At 39.1% G+C, this 13,731-nt stretch overlaps 1 protein-coding gene across 5 annotated transcripts in view; it reads right to left on the bottom strand.

Moving 5' to 3' along the window:
- The window catches only part of FAM110B (family with sequence similarity 110 member B), a 159,952-nt gene that overhangs the window by 80,285 nt on the left and 65,936 nt on the right, over positions 1-13,731 (bottom strand). For 4 of the 5 annotated variants that reach the window (XM_081265799.1, XM_081265798.1, XM_081265797.1 and 1 more), the window contains exon 2: positions 11,810-11,859. The exons of the other annotated variant lie outside the window; for it this stretch is intronic. The gene's annotated coding sequence lies outside the window, so the exon portion shown is untranslated. The remainder of the gene's footprint in view (positions 1-11,809; positions 11,860-13,731) is intronic. 5 annotated transcript variants of the gene reach the window in all.

The following is a 13,731-nucleotide window of genomic DNA, read 5'->3' as shown; positions in this document are numbered from 1 at the left end:
ACTACTATCAATGAAAGGGAATGATCTCCAGATATGACAAGGAAGACAAAAGTTAAAGACATGGTACTGAATAAAAGGAACCAGCACAAAGAGCCATTGCTGAAGGATTGCACTCATATAAATTTTAAAAACATAACAACTGATTCAGGAAGAATGAAATCAGGACAATGATGCCTTCCAGAGCTGGAAAAGTGGGAATTAACTGGAAAGCTGAAATATAGAATTTTCTGGGGTGATGCAAATGTTCTAGATCTTTTCTTTTTTAATTAAAAAAATTTTTCTGGGCTGGGGATGTGGCTCAAGCGGTAGCGCGCTCGCCTGGCATGCGTGTGGCCTGGGTTCGATCCTCAGCACCACAAACAAACAAAGATGTTGTGTCCGCTGAAAATTAAAAAATAAATATTAAAAAAATTCTCTCTCTCTTAAAAAAAAATTTTTTTTAGTCGTAGATGGACACAATACCTTTATTTTATTTATTTGTTTTTATGTGGTGTTGAGGACCAAACCCAGTGCCTCATGTGTATTAGGCAAGTACTCTACCACTGAGCCACACCCCTAGCCCAAATGTTCTGTATCTATATAAAGGTTATTTATTATCTAAGTGTCCACATTTATCAGAACTTGTTTATTTTTTAAAAAATATTTTTAGTTGTAGATGGACACATTATCTTTATTTATTTGTTGTTATGTGGTGCTGAGGATTGAACCCAGTGCCTCACATGTGTGAGGCAAATGCCCTACCATTGAGCCCCAGCTCCAGCCCCAGCCCAACTGTACACTTAATATCAGTGAATTTTATCTCAAAAACCTTCTATTCTGTTAAAAATTACCAATATAGTATGGTTATAAAGTTTTACAAAAGGTTTTATTCCTGATCTGATCGTTTCAATAAATTATTTTAAGTTCACAAGTTCCAGTCTAGCATCAATTACTTGTCGAGGCCCTAAGCAACTATGTATTATTCGCATCCTATGTATCTGTAAACAGATGATGACTCTCAATCCCACATGCACTTATGACAGTTAAAGTCAATGAAACAGTGTCATAACGTGCCTTTTTATTAAGATTACTTTATGAATATCTAAGAATACTTTTACCTATTCATATGTAGGCTATATTATAAAATCTATCACTGTTAAAATCCATTTAAGATAGATTTCTTTATTGTTTTTGTTTCTTTATTGTTTTCAATTAATATTTTAACTGCTTAGCTTCTGAATGGCCAATTTTCTTTTATTTGTCTCATGTTTGTAATAAAGCAGTTTTCAGGAAGGAATTAATGTGTATTTTATACAAATAAAATATATTCAATAATACATGTGTGCCGATTTATTTATTTATTCACTCACCCACTTATTTATTTATTCATTTATTCATTCACTTATTCATTTATTTATTTACTTTTTCGATTTTTTTATTTGTTTGTTTGTTTATTTCTGCATCAGTATTTCTCTTGTTGATTCCTATATCATTCCTTAACTCACAGCTAAGTTTCTTGAGGTTAAAAGAACACTTTTAAAAGAATATTGGTTCCAGGTATGGGGATGCACACCTGTAATCCCAGTGACTTGGGAGGCTGGGCAAGAGGATCACAAATTCCAGTCTAGTATCAATAACTTGGTGAGGCCCTAAGCAATTTAGTGAGACCTTGTCAAAACAAAAAAAAATAAAAGGAGCTGGAGGTGTGGCTCAGTGGTTAAGTACCCCTGGGTTCAATCCTCAGTACCCACCCCCACCCCCCCAAAAAAAAACCAACCAAAAAAAAAATAGCCTTGGATTCAAATCTCTGTTGTGTTTCCTAGTAGCTATATGAATTTAGTTTAAATTGCTTAACTTCATTGAGACCCAGTTTCCTCATCAATACAAACACTTGACATGACACTTCACAATATCTACTTCACAGCTTCAAAAGGAGAGGAGAGGAGAGGTAAGAGCTGTGCCCCTTGCAACTGAGGGGTTGTCTTCCCTGTGGAGAATTTTTAAAACAATAAAAAAGCCACCTGCTGAGGATTCTAGAACACGTCAGTGACAAAACAACTTCCCTGTGGGTAAACTTTTCCAAGGACATTACATAGGACAATTCAAAGCAGACAGTGGGCATCACCCCTGAGTGAAAGAGGAGCAAATGCAACACAAGCCCCACATAAGACCCGGGAATAGGGAGCCCCAGGGAATACTTTCCAAAAAGTGCTGACCCAGTGCTACAAGGGCACTAACCATTCAATCCCTGCAACAGTCCCAGGAAGCAGACTCTACTCTCGCCATTTTATGGTGGAGGAAAGTGATGGAGAGATCACTAATTTCTCCAGCCACCAAACAGTAAATAGAACAGAGGGCACGCGGGCAGTGAACCCAAAGAAACAGCTGTGAACCAAGAAGCCACAGCACTGCTTCTGAGCTACAAGACCTTTTCAGGGTCTTAACAGGAAGAGCTTGAGGGGCATGAAAGGGGGCATACTGATTTAAAACAGTTTGTTTTAGAGAGTATGGACCCTTAAGAAAAATTTAAAAAATAAGAAAAAATAAAATTAAAAAATGAGAAAAATCATTAAGTCATACAGCTTAAGAAAATAAACTACAGACTAATTTCCCAGTGTCCAGGAATTAGAGTGGCTCTGCCAAAAATATTACACTTAGATGCCCAAACATGCCCTGTATGTGTGGGGTGTGTGAATCTAGCTTTGCTCAGGTCCCTCTACCAAGAGCCCCCTCAGCAGTCTGCCCCAGAGAAGAAGCTGCCTGAGGGGACCTGTGAGCTCACCCACCCAGTACTCTGGCCAAGTGGAGCAGGGACCCACCACCAGAGCCCACAGAGAGGAGCAGAGCCCTCCAGACTGCCCACAGCTAGGCCACATGGCAGGGACATCAGCCAAGTGCGTTTTCATGGCAATGAACTTGCCCTTGACCACATGATGTAAATAAATCAAGGAGTAATTGGATTCTGTCACCCTCATTTACCAGCTTTAGGGAAGAAAAGCCGCTCATTCCCACTAAAAATGCAGGCTTCCTTACTCTGAGCCTTGGGTTCTACCTTAGCCCCTAAAGTCCAAGACCAGGAGGAGAGAAAGGAGAGGACACAGAAGAGTTCACAGTCAGGGTTCCAGACTGCATGACAATACTCCTGTAATGATACTTGGAGTGGGGCTGGAAGACCTGGATGGGTGGGCTGTCATAATGACATTGGAATGCATGTTAACCACCAAAAGCCCACAGAGAACAGAGCATCAGTTCAAATAAACTATGCATCTATATGAAAATTTAATTAACCCATCAAAAAACAAAATGTTCACACACACACAAACACATACACATGAGCCTGAGCAAATGTAAGCTCTCATCTAACTTTAGTCAAAGCAAATCCAACCTTCGCTTTAGGCTGTAAACATGTCACCCTGGGCAATTTATAAGGGAGGCCTCAGCAGACAAGTGAATTATGACCTCATGAATGTTTTCGTTTTAAATATTATCTAGCTCTAAGAAAATGCAACCGAATACTTAGGTTCACATAAAATTTCATGTATTCTTCTTGATACTTCTTATTTAATGCTAGGAGCCACAAACAAAATATAAATGGCACCTTTGGTTGTAAAGTGACGCCAACTAGCCACTGAGGTATTTTTATGCTAAGATTTACATTCATATGCAAATTGGGCTCCTGCTGTTCACCTTGGCTTGCTACAGGACTCAAGTTACCGGACTGCTGGAGAGTTCCCATTGGTTGGGGAAAGATAGTAGGAGGAAATTCCGGGGAAGGTCCGGGACCCTGGCTCCGGGAGGCGCGGGTTCCGGCAGACGCCCGCGTGGGTTCCGGCAGACGCCCGCGTGGGAGGACCGGGTTTGGCTTGCCTGCGGCGGCTTTTTCAAAATAAAGTTTTGTTCCTGCTTGACTGGCTCGTGATTCTGTGCCCAGCCAAGACTGCGGCATTTGGTGGCCCGTACGGGGAACGCCTGAAACTTAGAGGTGAGTAAAACTGCTCGCCCCTGAGGGAAGGCGACAGAATGGGTGAACATTTAGAAAAACAATGTGTTCTTGTTTTGATTTATTTTGTTTTTATTTCAAGCTCCCTAGCCCTAGAATTTTCTCAGGCGAACTGGAAAAAATGGTTGGCTCAAGGTTTGAAGTTATTCGGCCCTGAGAAAGAGAAAATTGATACAACCATTGTCTGTTCCGTTTTTGTTTCATTCTGTTTTGGCTTTGTTTTATCCTATCTTATTGGGTTACGTTACCTTTATAGTAGATTAGAATCCAGTAAAAAACAAACCGAAAAACTGCTAAGTAAATTGTTAGAGGTCCAGACTATGGTAGAAAAAACGCTAGGTCAAGCAAAAGAGAAGGTCTCTCAAGCTAGTCAGACAGAGGAAAATTTAAAGAAACCAAGCTTAGAGGAAAAGCAGCCATCAGGTGGAGAATTACAACAGGAGGTTGCTACTAACTCCGTTCTATCACCAGAGGGCGTAATTCAACCAACAGCTCCATCTACCGCTGAGCGGCCCTCAACTCCCGTAGTTGATGGACGGAATTCTGAGGCAGGACCCCAAAGATTAGCATGCCCTGTACTTGAGCAGGCAGGAGGGCAACGAATTCACCGTGCTTTAGATTTCAAAACAATAAAGCAATTAAAGGAGGCTGTAACGACCTATGGGCCGCAAGCTCCCTTCACAATAAGCATGGTCGAATCTGTTACCAACTTGGACATGACACCAGCAGATTGGGCTAACATGTGTCGATCTGTGCTAAACGGAGGACAATATTTATTATGGAAAGTTGCCAATGAGGAATTTTGCATGGAGACAGCTAGGCGAAATGCAGAAGCTGGTTATCCTCAAAGAAATATAGAAATGCTTTTGGGGAAGGGACCTTATGAGGGTCAAAGACAGCAAATTGAATATGACCCTGGCGTATACGCACAGATTGCTGTAGATGCAGTTAGGGCATGGAAAACTTTACAGGGGCATGGAGACTTACAAGGTCAATTATCTAAGGTAATACAAGGAACTAATGAACCTTACGCTGAATTTGTAGATAGACTTATTCAGTCAGCCTCTAGGATATTTGGTAATACAGAACAGGTAATGCCATTTATAAAACAACTGGCTTATGACCAAGCAAATCGTTGCTGCAGAGAGGTCATTAGACCATGGAGACATGAAGATTTAAACACATATATTAAATTATGTAGAGACATTAATGAACAAGGGCAAGTCTTAGCAGCAGTACAACAGGCTTTAGATGCCAGGCCAAAAACATGCTATAATTGTAATCAAACAGGACATTTTAAAAGGAGTTGCCCCATAAGAGGAGGGTTTAACAAAGCGGGGTATCAAAGGAATAGAATACCGGGTATTTGCCCACGATGCCATAGAGGGAAACATTGGGCTAATGAATGCCGTTCTCAAACCACCATAGAGGGTATTCCGTTATCAAAAAACGGACAAAGACCAAGTGTTTACCCACGATATCATGGAGAAAGGTATCAGGCTCCGTTGCCAAAAAACGGACTAGAGGGCCCAATGCCCCGGGGCCCAAAACCACAAATATATGGGGCAATGGAGGAACCCAACAGCACCATCAAGGTAGTGCCCAGGACGCATTATCCATTAAATCCCTCATCAGACAAACTAGAGGGAGCGCAGGGCTGGACATCTGCTCCTCTGCCAGAGCAGTACTAACTCCAGAGATGGGAGTTCAAATCATTCCCACAGGAGTAAAAGGACCTCTTCCCCAGGGAACAGTAGGCTTATTATTGGGACGCAGTTCTTCTACACTAAAAGGACTTACGATAAGTCCTGGGGTAATTGATCCCGATTATGAGGGTGAAATAAAAATTATAGCTAGTTCTCCAAGAGGTATATCAGTAATTTCACCAGGAGATAGAATAGCACAGTTATTAATAATACCCAGCCTGCATGATAAATTTTCCAGTCGTAATGTAGAAAGAGGTTCCAAGGGATTAGGCTCCACAGGTGTAGATTGGGCTATGCTGTCTTTGAATTTAGATTCTCGCCCAATGCTAAAATTAAATATACAAGGACATAACTTTAATGGGCTGCTGGACACAGGAGCTGACCTTAGTGTCATCTCTCGTCAAGAATGGCCAAAACATTGGCCATTACAACAAGCCACTCAAACGCTTCGAGGCCTAGGAGTGGCGACTAATCCCCATAGAAGTGCTATGGTATTAGATTGGAGGGATCCTGAAGGATGTGAAGGAACTATACAGCCCTATGTATTGGATCATCTTCCCGTAAATTTATGGGGACGAGATGTCCTAGATCAATTAGGATTGACATTAACAAATAACATCAATCCTAATGCGCCCACTACTAGGGCTAAACAAGGCTTTAGGAAAGAAAAAAGATTAAGAGAACAAGAACAAGGTATAACAGCACCTATTCAAATAGATCAAGAAATAAATAGACACGAATTGGGTTTTCAGAAAGGGCCACTGAGACAATCAAAATTACTTGGAAATCAGAAAGACCAGTGTGGGTTCCTCAGTGGCCCCTGACTAAAGAAAAGATACAAGTAGCCCATGACTTGGTCAGACAACAATTAGCGGAAGGACATATACAACCTTCCGTATCTCCCCATAATACTCCCATTTTTGTCATTAAAAAGAAATCTGGTAAATGGAGATTATTACAAGATTTAAGAGCCATTAATAATGAGATGGTTATTATGGGACCTGCTCAATCAGGGATTCCTCAATTGTCTGCTTTACCAAAAACCTGGCATGTTTTAGCTATAGATATTAAAGATTGTTTCTTTTCAATTCCAATTCATCCCGAGGATAGTCCACATTTTGCATTTACTATCCCTGCACTGAATCATGAAGGTCCTGATCAGAGATATGAATGGAAAGTACTCCCTCAAGGGATGGCTAACAGCCCAACTATGTGTCAAATTTATGTTAATAAAGCAATCCAGCCACTTAGAAACCAAAATCCTGAACTACAAATATTTCACTATATGGATGATGTGTTATTGGCACATAAAGATAAAAACACATTACTAGAATGTTATGCCACACTTACAAACTTATTGAAAAATTATAATCTAGAGATAGCAATAGATAAAGTACAATTAAATCTTCCAATTAATTATTTAGGAGTTCTATTATCCTCAACCATGGTCCGTCCACCAAAAATTCAAATACGAGTAGATCAACTCAAATCACTTAATGACTTTCAAAAGTTATTGGGAGACATAAATTGGATAAGGCCTTATCTAGGCATACCAACAGGAGAGTTAGGACCTTTATTTGATATTCTAAAAGGTCCATCAGATCCAAATTCACCCCGCATGTTAACGCCTGAAGCAAGAAAAACATTAAAAATCATTGAAACGTATATGGAAAATATGCATTTGGATAGAATTGATATAAGTTTGCCTTTATTATTTATTGTACTACCAACAAAAAATATTCCTACAGGAGTATTTTGGCAGGAAGGTCCATTATTGTGGATACATTTATCTTATTCTCCTAACACTATTCTTACTAGATATCCTGAGGCTGTAGGACAATTAATACTCAAAGGAATAAAAGCAGCTAAGGGAGTATTTGGGATTTCTCCCAATAAAATTATCACTCCATATACTATGGATCAAATTGATGAGTTAGCTAATGAGTTAAATACTTGGGCAATAATCATGTGTAAAACTAGTGTTTCATTTGATAATCACTTACCATCTAATCCTTTGTTGTCTTTTTGGTCTAAGCATCCTGTAGTTTTTCCAAAAATGACAAGAAAAACCCCTATCATAAATGCTCCAAATATATTCACTGATGGGTCAAACAATGGTACAGCAGCAGTAGTTACTCCTGATCAAACTTTTACATTTTTAGTTCCCAAACAATCAGCTCAAAAGGTAGAGCTTAATGCAGTATTACAAGCTTTTATGATGTTTAAAGATTCTGTATTTAATTTATTTTCTGATAGTCAGTATGTAGTTAATGCTATAATATCCCTTGAAGATGCTGGTAGGATTTCACCTTCTTCTACTGTTTTCTCTTTGTTTTCTGCTATACAAAGTCTAATCTGGGACCGAAAAGATCCATTCTTTATAGGTCATATCAGGGCACATACAGGATTGCCTGGAGCCCTTAGTATGGGCAATGAACTAGCAGATAAATCTACACATGACATACATATTTTCTCCACAATAGAAGAAGCTATAAATTTTCATAAAAGGTTCCATGTCAATGCTAATACTTTACAAAAACGTTTTAAAATAACTAAAGAACAAGCCAGACATATAATAAAACAATGTCAAAATTGTGTGACATTTTTACCACAAGTTAATCTTGGAGTCAATCCTAGAGGACTGATACCTAACCATATTTGACAGATGGACGTCACACACTTGCCAGAATTTGGAAAATTAAAATATTTACATGTTACAGTTGATACCTCTTCCGGATTTTTGATGGGCTCCCTTCATGCCGGAGAAAAAACTAAAGATGTTATAGCTCATTGCTTACAAAATTTTGCCACTGTGGGTGTTCCAAAACAGTTAAAAACGGACAACGGTCCTGGTTATACTTCCACCTCTTTTAAACAATTTTGCTCATCATTTGGTATTACTCACATAACAGGAATTCCATACAATCCACAAGGACAAGGCATAGTTGAAAGAGCTCATCAAACTATTAAAATGTACTTATTAAAACAAAAGGAGGGAATTGGAAAGGGGTATATATCCCCCAAAGATAAACTTAAAATAACCCTTTTTACTCTAAACTTTTTAAATTTAGATTCATCGGGACTTAGTGCTGCGGAAAGACACTTGTACCCCAAAAATGTACATAAGCCTAAGGTACTTTGGAAAGATATTCTAACAGGACAATGGAAAGGCCCCGATCCAGTCATAGTATGGAATCGGGGTGCTGTCTGTGTTTTCCCACAGGATGAACAACAACCGATTTGGATTCCAGAGAGATTAACTAAAACAATTTCTACAGAAAAAGAAGATGATTTGACTCAAATTCATAACAGCTGACATCCAGAGCTCCAGCTTGGCTATTCTTACATCTGCGGCAGTGATTAACCAAGGTGTTTTTTTTTTTTTTCAATATCTATTTTATTATTGCATTTTTCCCACACCATAAAGTTCTATTTTATTTTATTTTATTTATTTATTTATTTTTTGAGCTCATACAAACCTAGGTTAATGTTTTTCTGATCAGTTTTATTTTTTGACTGTGTTTTATTTTTTGACTGTGGAGTTTTTAAACATTGCAATGGAGATTTCACCTAGGTATAGTTACAAGGCCTTTATTTACTATTGTCTTATGTGTTGTATGTTGTGTGCACACTTCTGTTTTGTGTTGTATGTCTGTATGTATGTATGTCCATATTTCTTATATGAGGAGCGCTCATGAAAAAATGGATCCGAATTTTTTCTTTATTCACGTGATTTATATGGTTTAATTTAAATTAGGTGAACAGCTGTTAATGATTGTTTTTAAAGATGGTTAACAGATCTGTTTGTTTGCTAATTTAAATTTGGTAAACAGCTGTTAAGGATTGTTTTTAAAGGAGTTTAACAGATCTGTTTGTTTACTTTCACCTTTCCTTTTTATTATATTTAATAATTCTGTTCAGGATAATGTCTCTTTAGCATCATTGCCAGAATTCCCATCTCCATCCCAGTGCCGGTGAAGACTAAGATAAAACCAAACTACAGCTTCTATGATAGCAATCACAGTAAACTGTATAAACTGATGCATCAATGAATATAACTCAACAAGTAATGCTATCAAGGACTTGATTTACTTTGGGAGGAAATGGACACATTGATAGACTCCTCCAATTTGAACTGCTTCCAGAACTTGCCTGGACTATATATCAGTTGCATACATTGTGAAATATCATCTGGTGCACCGAATTGTGGTACTGCTGGCATATCTTTGCTGATGGTGTCACCAGTGATGCAATTTCCTTGCCAGCTCACCCCATGTTTATTGTGGTAATACTGGCATATCTTTGCTGATGGTGTCACCAGTGACGCAATTTTTCCAAGGAGCCATCAATTGGCTTAATGTCGTGGCATTTCTGTATCCTCCTCCCTTCTACTAGTGATGGTCTAAAATTTGGGGGCCAACAGAGGTGAGGCAAAGAACCTCACCCCCCCACTGGCACCAAGGCAAAATTTGGGGGCCAACAGAGGTGAGGCAAGAACCTCACCCCCCCCACTGGTGCATAGGCCTATCCACAAGCATGGCTGAATGCTGGACCGGTAGTCAGTGACGGGTTGATCTGATTACAATGGATTCAACCTAAGACAGGAAGCTGACGCCTAAAGGTCAGTTCTCCCATGACGGGTAAGAACCATATGTTAAATTGGACAACCTACCAGGCACGGTCCATAGCCACATTGCTTGTTGCTTAATTAAACAGAAGGGGGCAGATGCTAGGAGCCACAAACAAAATATAAATGGCACCTTTGGTTGTAAAGTGACGCCAACTAGCCACTGAGGTATTTTTATGCTAAGATTTACATTCATATGCAAATTGGGCTCCTGCTGTTCACCTTGGCTTGCTACAGGACTCAAGTTACCGGACTGCTGGAGAGTTCCCATTGGTTGGGGAAAGATAGTAGGAGGAAATTCCGGGGAAGGTCCGGGACCCTGGCTCCGGGAGGCGCGGGTTCCGGCAGACGCCCGCGTGGGAGGACCGGGTTTGGCTTGCCTGCGGCGGCTTTTTCAAAATAAAGTTTTGTTCCTGCTTGACTGGCTCGTGATTCTGTGCCCAGCCAAGACTGCGGCAATTTAACATTTCTCCACATTATGTTTTGTAAGTTAAACACACTTTAATAAATTGTAGAAATTGCAATGGTACCAGAAAGCAAATTAACACCTAAATTTTAATTTTTTAAACCATTACCTAACTTCTAGACAGACTCTTCTTGACAAAAAAGCTGTAAGTATCAATTATTCCAAAATTAATGACAAAATTTCTAGCTTAAAAGAGTTAAATATTCTATACTAGCAGTTGGCAAACTTTTCTATAAAAGACCAAAGAGTAAATACCTTCTGTCTTGCAGGACACTACAGTGTGAAAACAGCCATAATCGACACATGAATCAGTATCTTGTCATGTGCCAATAAAACTTTATTTATGAAACAATGAGCTGGATTTGTCCCCCAAAGGCAATAGTCCGTAACCCCTCATCTAGACTAAACTAAAATAATGTATAGAATCTAGTCTCTAATATATACTGCAAATTGAAACTTCAAAGCCAAAAAGAACCAAAAATAAGCAAATTATAATTGTAGATGTGGTCAAAGTTTCTGAGTTTCTGGAAGTTGCCAGTTTTCATCAAAAAATGTAAGATTTGAGGGTGTCTATCTCTTAGAATTTGGATATGAGGTTGTCTCCTGAAAAGTTCATGTTAGACAATGCAGGAATGTTTAGAGATGAAAAGATTTGATTGTGAGAGCTGTAGCCTAAATCAGTGGACTAATCCACTTGATGGATTACTAATTTTAATGGGTCAATGGGTGGTAACTGTGGGCAGGTGGGGCATGGTTGGAGGAAGCAGGTCATGGAAGGAATTTGTCCTTGGCTTCTTCCCATCTCTTTTTTCTAGTTGCCCTAAGATAAGCAGCCTTTCTCTGCCATGCCTTTCTAAGATGATGTTCTGCCTCTAAGTTGTTCTTGTCAGTCATTTTGGTCCCAGTGACATAAAGCTGACCAATACACCATCTTTTCTTGTACAGTGCCCATTAACAGGTGTTAATGCTGATCACTGCTGGAGTACGTTTCACGTGTGATATGAGATGTCTCAACAAAGTGAGCTACTTACAAGAGGTGATTCATTTGACCAGGTTTGATTCTTAACAGGTCCTATGCACCCTGAAAAGAAAAAAAAAAAATCACTCTGTCACTTAAGAGCACAATTGATTCACTCAACTTCAAAAGACCACTGAAAATACCATGCTTGGAAAAACACACAAAACAGTACAGGGAGCAGAGAAAAAGCACAATGTGTCCTTCTCAAATGACACAAAAGAATGCGTATTCACAAGCTAAAGGAACACTAATTAAAATGTAATCATCGGACCAGCAATGGTAACTATTTAAATATCATGAAGGAGCATAAGCCCAAATGGGAAAGAGAAAAGAAAAAGGCAAAAAAGACACTGCATCACCTAAAATACAGCAAACCTATTCAAATAAAGTCAGTTAAAACAAGAGTCACAGGAAAAGGCAGAGGGGGAGTACGAATCCACGCTGTAATCTGCTCACATTTGACCATATGTCTTCCTAATATTACTAATTAAAAAGCCAGAGTATGGATTGGAGTTTGTATTTTTCAATTATGCTATAAAATGATCTTCAGCACTTGCAATTTTGAAGTGCATTACAGAGCCACCCTCACAAATTTATAATGAAAGATGATAGCTCCCTATAATACATATAAATGAATATGAAGGATTCCTGGGTTTACTATATAAATTCACAATGAAATTAATACTTCATTACAAGTGTTGAAGCAAAAATAAAACTTGGTCAGAGAGACATCAAACAAGACCCCAAGCACTACACATGGACTAGTCAGATCTGAGCAAATGCTGCATCCCGGGAGGTCCAGCAGGTAGCTGCTCTGGACTTTTAATACTGCAGTTTTTAGTATGTCAGTGCATACACTGACACCCTGCTACCCTCTGACCCTGCTTTTAACAGTCCTGGATGGCAAAGCCAGTATGGCTGCCTTGGGCTGCTGACCTCATTACAGTAGGCAAACTCCTGGAAACCCAAGATCCCAAAGGCTGCTGCTTGGAGTCCTTTCTGGAATGAGAGGGTATAAATAACTATCTGAGTTCCCAAATATTTTCTCTCACCTTCTGTTTGATTCTTTTCAAAAAAAAAGGTACCACTTGGAGAATTAGTTGTCATCCATAGTAATTGAATACTAAATCAAATAGCCCACCTGGTAATGCTGCATAGAAAAATGGACAGAAAAAAGGACTGCAAAAGTGTTATGAAATAATGTTTAAGACACATGAGTAAATATATAAGTAGCCCCCCAAAAGAACTGATGAACTAAAGGGGTTACTTCTATAAAAATACATCTACCTACACGTAGAAGCTTTTCGCTTTTGAAGGACATGGGTCTCCCCATTCCCATCGAAAATCCACCTTCAAATATACTGGTCCCAGGGCTTCTCAGTCAGTGTAGATTACCAGGGATCCAGAAAGCATATTCTCACCTCCTCCTTTATTCTGCATCCTCCATCTTGCTCTACCTGCTAAACTCGTAGTCTACCCTCCTACTCTTTTGTTTACTTGTTTAGTTGTGTGTATCTGAGGAAATGTAGCAAACTATAATGGGAATTCTATAACTCTCCTTCTGAAAAGCCACAGTGATTGTTGACCTATTTCTCACTAATGAAGTTGAGGCCCAGGGTAAAATACAATCAGTCCTCTGTACCCATGGGTTCCCTACCCCTGGACTCAACCAAACTCAGATCAAAAATATTTTTTTTTTTTCAATTTCAACATGTACAGACTTTTTTCCTCCATGGCATCATTCCTTGAACAATACAATATAAAATTACTTGCACAGTATCCATATTGTATTAGGTATTATAGAACATCTAGAGATGCTTGTAGACTATATGCAAACACTTTGTCATTTTGAACAACGGATTTGATGCTTGATGGATTTTGGTATGTTCAGGAAGTCCTGGAGCCACTCTATTATAGGTTCTGAGGGACACTATA

The sequence above is a fragment of the Spermophilus citellus genome (genome assembly GCF_964194105.1).
Source record: "Spermophilus citellus genome assembly, chromosome: 14".
NCBI lineage: Eukaryota > Metazoa > Chordata > Mammalia > Rodentia > Sciuridae > Spermophilus > Spermophilus citellus.
This window is presented reverse-complemented; position numbering and strand designations above follow the sequence as displayed.